At 38.6% G+C, this 6,000-nt stretch overlaps 1 protein-coding gene across 3 annotated transcripts in view; it reads left to right on the top strand.

The window, feature by feature from the left end:
* Nucleotides 1-6,000, top strand: part of LOC117398883 (protein NDRG2-like) — a 39,877-nt gene continuing 33,877 nt past the window's right edge. Inside the window, exon 1 of one of the 3 annotated variants that reach the window (XM_033997978.3) lies at nucleotides 1-186. The gene's annotated coding sequence lies outside the window, so the exon portion shown is untranslated. The remainder of the gene's footprint in view (nucleotides 187-6,000) is intronic. The other 2 variants (XM_059012419.1, XM_033997977.3) reach the window with 2 other exon arrangements.

The raw sequence follows: 6,000 nt of genomic DNA, 5'->3' as shown, positions 1-6,000 counted from the left end.
GAACGCCCCCTCGCTTCCCTGAATGGTTGCACCCTGTTTGATTGAAGGCTCCAATTTTGACTCGGGTTATTATTTGTGTAAAGAAGGAAAACACTGGAGAGTTTTAAGAAGACCGAAGGAAGAGGTAGGAGAAGAAAGCTTGGAGGAAAACAGACGCAAGAACTTTGCACTTGCAGTTTCTGCGAGGTAGGTGGTTGCGTGAATGTTGTGTTGTTTTTCTGTTGGCATTCCGTCAGCTAATGTTGTTTACGTTCTTCTCACTCGTGCATTTTTTTGTTTATCGGGGGGCATATTGTTTCTTAATAAAATACATCTAAAAATGCATAAATACAATTTGTTTTTTGTGTTATTTGTGAGATATTTTGTTCTTAAATGTGTTTTGAATGGTCGAGGCAAAGTGTCACGCGTGATGACAGGTAACTTGTTTACTGTACGTAAATGGTCCGTTCAACGCATTGCATTATTATTATTATTATTATTATTATTATTATTATTATTATTATTATATACATTACATATCAACTGTTTCTATACAAAATATAATTGATCAATGTTAATATTTTTTTCAAGATATATGCATGTGTAACTATGTGGGGCTAGTGTATATATATATATATATATATATATATATATATATATATATATATATATATATATAAATACACAAATTAAACTGATTGGACAGAATAACGCATCTGTAAATATTATAGACAACTATTAAAAGCAACCAGTAATCTAACATTTTTTGGGTGACTACTTAAGGTTTTTTTTTTTTTTTTTTAATTGTTGTTGTTATTATAATGTATTTTAATGTTTTGCATTATGCCCCCAATAACCAAGCATGGAGAAGATGCTTTGTTTTTATGGAGAGGCTGAAGAATATAACTTGGCTAGGTAACTTTGGGGTTTGAGAAAGAGAAAAAAAAAACATCATAACGTGCTGTTACCGTATATACCGTGCTGTATCCGTGATTTGAAAGTAAAAACAAATGCATGTTTTAAGCATAATGCTTATTTTAATACAATTGTTTGAGAGATACAAAGGTGTTAAATAGTCCTTATGTATATGTAACGATATCAGTTTTTGCCATTTCTCCAATCAAATTGGGTAACATGTGTGACGTTACATTAAAATGACAAATACATTGTAACATTGAAGAGATGGGCTTTGTATCAAAAAAGCAGTGAGAGAGTCGGAAATCGCGATATATGAGTGTTGTATATCTGAGTGCTGACGAATATATATGAGTCAGTGGCTGAGGTGGGATTTGAACCGAGGACCTCCTGGTTACAAGCCCATTTCTTTAACCACTGGACCACACCGCCTCCTATATAACCACACGTCACCCTGCCCTCCGCTCTAACCTCATCATCTTCCTCCTCCTCCTCCTCACCAGTTTTTCATTAAGTGGAGATGCGAAGCTCTGCAATCTCCCTCCTCCTCCTCTTCCTCATCCCACCGCAATCCCACTCCCTCTACATGCATATCACACAATAATACTGCTGTACTCGGTATGTATGCAATGAACGTGTATTCACTTTATTGAAACACACTTTCACTAACAGAACACAAAAAACATACCTGCACAATGCAGTGACGCAGTCACCGTTTGATTACAAACAATGCAGTGTTTCCTGCATCATTGCACGATCCACGCTGCGTACGTGCCTAATCACGTGAGATGTGATCAAATTCAAATTTAAAAACAGCTTTTATTGTCATTGCACTTGATCAAGTACTGTATTACATGTAGTCAGTTTGCCCCGAAATGATTCTTGTAAGCGGATTGCTTGATTCTTACAAGCAGAGTATTTTAGCATGGTTGGTATAGGAATGGTTTGGTCCCAGTGGTTTTGGACACTATATGCGGTTGATTCTTATGTCAGTGATTCTTATAAACAGACTTCACTGTATATTTCTCTGAAAGCAGGCAGAAACAGTATAGCAGCAGGGGCAGGGGGCGTGGCCCGTGTGTGTGTGTGTGCCTTTATTTTTAGCAAGACCTTACAATATGCAACATGTTAAAATAGAAAAATATCCCAGGAATAAAGAATACATTGTGTAGGACTTGCTTTACCCCAGTGAATTAACTTCAAAACAAAGGATGCCCAAGAGCATCCCATATACATACATTCCACATAACAAAGTCGCAACCAAAACTGTATAATATATACAATCTATATAAAAATCACTACACAACATTACTAAACCCGCGCCAGGTGCCCGTGTCTACCAATCAGCGAGTAGAGCTCAGTTATTGGCTGTTGTCAAGTGTCAATCAATAAATCATGTCCAGTTCATGATGAGCGTTCTTTTTTAAATTGAAACAAGCTAACAATTGCATCAGGAACCTGTAACAGTACATATAACTTCATTTGGTTATATATATATATATATATATATATATATATATATATATATATATATTACATAACAGATAGAGAGCACATCTGTGTTGTCAGTACTGTTTATGTTTCTCAATTATTTATGACTGGTTGTTTTTCTTTCAGATATATCATGAGCAACATGATTTAAATGGTTTTGATAAAAGTAGTTGGCATTTTTTTTATTTGTTCTAAAATAAACATACGGTTGTATTTCCATTACAGTAGTTAGAGAGCAGAGAGGTTAAAGAGAGGTGGTGTGGTGTTGTAGTCGGCTGAATAACTACAGTGGCAGGACGTGGTTAGGGTTAGGGTTAGGGTGACGTGTGGTTTAGAGGTTAGAGCTGAGGGGAGGGTGACGTGTGGTTTAGTGGTTTTATGATGCCATTGTCAGTGGTTATAAAGTCAATAAAAAGAAAGATGCCATATGGTATAAAATAGCAGAACAATTGGAAATTGATGGTATGTCTACCTCTCTTTATTTCACCTTAATTTTAGCTACACACTGGTTTCGTATTTCTGTAAAATGACGCTTCTTTGTTTTAATAATGTTGACCAATAATAATAATCACATTCACACACTAACTGAGAAGACTTTATTAAAACTGAAAATCAATAAAAGTATATTATATTAATCTAATGTTCTCAGTATTTACAAAGAAATGCTGTATGTGTAGATGTATTCTTTTTGAATATTGTTAAACCACTTTGAATATAAGCAATTCACTGTTAAATTTAATTTTATTTTAGCGTGTGATGTACCCAGACTATTTCTTTGTTTTATTTATTTTATTTAGTCTCCACAAAAGGAGCAAAAGCAGACGGTATTTTCTTTTCATGACTAGCTACAGTTATGTGTTTTTTTTTATGTACTCGTGCTGTATTCGTGTCGTTTGCTTCACTCCCGGTGTTCATAGCTCTTAAGTCTAGGTCAGTGACGTAGCTGTCAGCCAAGTGCAAAAATCTTGATCCGTCACCAGCCCCCCCCCCCCCCCGCCCAAATTAAAATCTAGTGGTCTAGGTTTAAGTTTTTCATCATTGCCGATTTCATTTTTATGTGTTGTATTCATATGTAAATATAGTAAATAGCAAACTAGGTTCAACACTAAAATCAAAAGAAAAAAATATATAAATTTTTTTGCCATGGAAAGTTTGTCTTGAAATGCTTCTAAAAAGTAACGTTATGTTTTTATTTTTTTAAACATCCCAAAAATTACATTGACCACGAAGTGTTATGCATTCCACAACACAACATCTTTTCAGCTAATACCTTAGTGAACTCCTGAATTAGGGCTACAGCTCTGTGGGTAGGACCCTTTGTGGTCTTTAAACATAGAGTTGGTTAAACCCTTTTTCTTTCTGTTAACTTGAGAGCTTTAAGCTTGCCTAGTTAGTTGTCTAGGCTGGTGGGCAGGGAACAAATAATGACTGTGGCTCAAAATTACGAAAACGTCAACACACCAAACACAAGATATATTGCCCTAGTGGTTGAAGCTGATGGCCAGGGAAGGAGGCAGTATGGCCTAGTGGTTACAGCTGAGGGACTGGGTTCGGAAGGAGACAGTGTGACCTACTGGTTAGTGCTGTGGGACTGGGAGGGAGGCAGTGCGGCCTAGAGGTTTGAGTTGAGGGACCGTGAGGGAGGCACTGCGGCCTAGAGGTTTGAGTTGAGGGACCGTGAGGGAAGCACTGCGGCCTAGAGGTTTGAGTTGAGGGGCTGATGCAGTTTTACCATCAGTAAGCGCCCACATTATTCTGTAACGGAAAGAAAGAATCGATTGCTGTCAAATAGGCTCAAAGTAAAAAATAAGATTGTTTGCTTGTGCCACTGATGAACATTGAGATGGTCAGTACTGACTGAGTGCCCTGTCGCTGCCGGGAAAACATCTGATCTGGGAGAGGCTTTTCAAAAGGACAAGTGAAGGTCGCATTGATTTAATAGCCTCCCCTATTGCTTACATTTCTTGGAAGAAATCACTGTGACAGATCATTCGGATATGGAATGTAGTTTACCAGAGAGAGATTATACACAGCTGTAACGAAAGTGAATTAGAAAAGTGGACTCTGTCTGTCATAATATTGTACATTTGCATTTGATTAAGAAAATATCTCAGAATGGGAGCTGTACAGACTGTCTCTCTGTCTGTGAACACACCATTGCTTCTGTAGTTTTGATTTGTTGTGCCTATGAAATCAAACCACTGGAACTGAAGCTTGGAAAATTGTCAAAATACGCAAATTCCTGATTGTCTAATTTTAAATGATGACTTTATAGGTAAAGGCCACACATGGAATTCGTTTAAAAATAGTCAGAGAAAAGGAATACGTAGCCACAAATGGTAAAATGCACGAGACTTTTTAGAAGTTGTTTAAGATGCCTAATTTATTATTATTATTAATTTCTTAGCAGACGCTCTTATCCAGGGCGACTTACAATTTCAAGATATCACATTATTTTTACATACAATTACCCATTTATACAGTTGGGTTTTTACTGGAGCAATCTAGGTGAAGTACCTTATTATTATTATTATTATTATCATTATTATTATTATTCATTTCTTAGCAGATGCCCTTATCCAGGGTGACTTACAATTGTTACAACATATCACATTATACATTATTTCACATTTTACAGATATCACATTATTTTTACATACAATTACCCATTTATACAGTTGGGTTATTACTGGAGCAATCTAGGTAAAGTACCTTGCTCAAGGGTACAACAGCAGTGTCCCCCACTGGGGATTGAACCCACAACCCTCCGGTCAAGAGTCCAGAGCCCTAACCACTACTCCACACTGCTGCCCTTGCTCAAGGGTACAGCAGCAGTGTCCCCCACCTAGGATTGAACCCACGACCTTCCGGTCAAGAGTCCAGAGCCTTAACCACTACTCCACACTGCTGCCCAAAGCACAAAGACTGGGGCTCCCGAGTGGAGCATCCAGTAAAGGCGCTCCGCGTGGAGTGCAGGATGCGCCCTATAGTCTGGGCGTCGCTGGTTCGAGTCCAGGCTATTCCTTTGCCGACCGAGGACGGGAGCTCCCAGGGGGCGGCGCTCAATTGTCCGAGCGTCGCCTGGGGGGAGGGAGGGTTAGGTCGGCCAGGGTGTCCTCGGCTCACCGCGCACCAGCAACCCCTGTGGTCTGGCCGGGCGCCTGCGGGCTTACTTGTAAGCTGCCCAGGACTGCGTTGTCCTCCGACGCTGTAGCTTTAGGTAGCTGCATGGTGAGTCTGCAGTGTGTAAAGAAGCGGGCGGCTTCGGAGGTAGCGGTGGGGTGAGCCTAAAAATAATTGTACATTACTAAATTGGGGAGAAAACAATAAAAAATAAAAATAATTGGTGAGCACTAAAACATAATAATAATAATAAAAATTAAAGCACAAAGTAGTCTAACATTTTCACACAAGTGCCTGTTGTTTCAATATTGCTGATTTAGTGACCGAACATTGAAATTCTCACACCCAGAGGTTTTCATGCAGGCAGGTACAAAAAGAATGAATATCTGGAAATGAAAAAGCCCTCCCGTTTGCCCCATAATGCCATTCTACTAGCACTAAGGAGGAACACAAATAGCACGTAACTCGGACTCCTCTTTCATGCTTGGCTGT

Source organism: Acipenser ruthenus, chromosome 44 (assembly GCF_902713425.1).
Source record: "Acipenser ruthenus chromosome 44, fAciRut3.2 maternal haplotype, whole genome shotgun sequence".
Classification (NCBI taxonomy): Eukaryota; Metazoa; Chordata; class Actinopteri; order Acipenseriformes; family Acipenseridae; genus Acipenser; species Acipenser ruthenus.
This window is presented reverse-complemented; position numbering and strand designations above follow the sequence as displayed.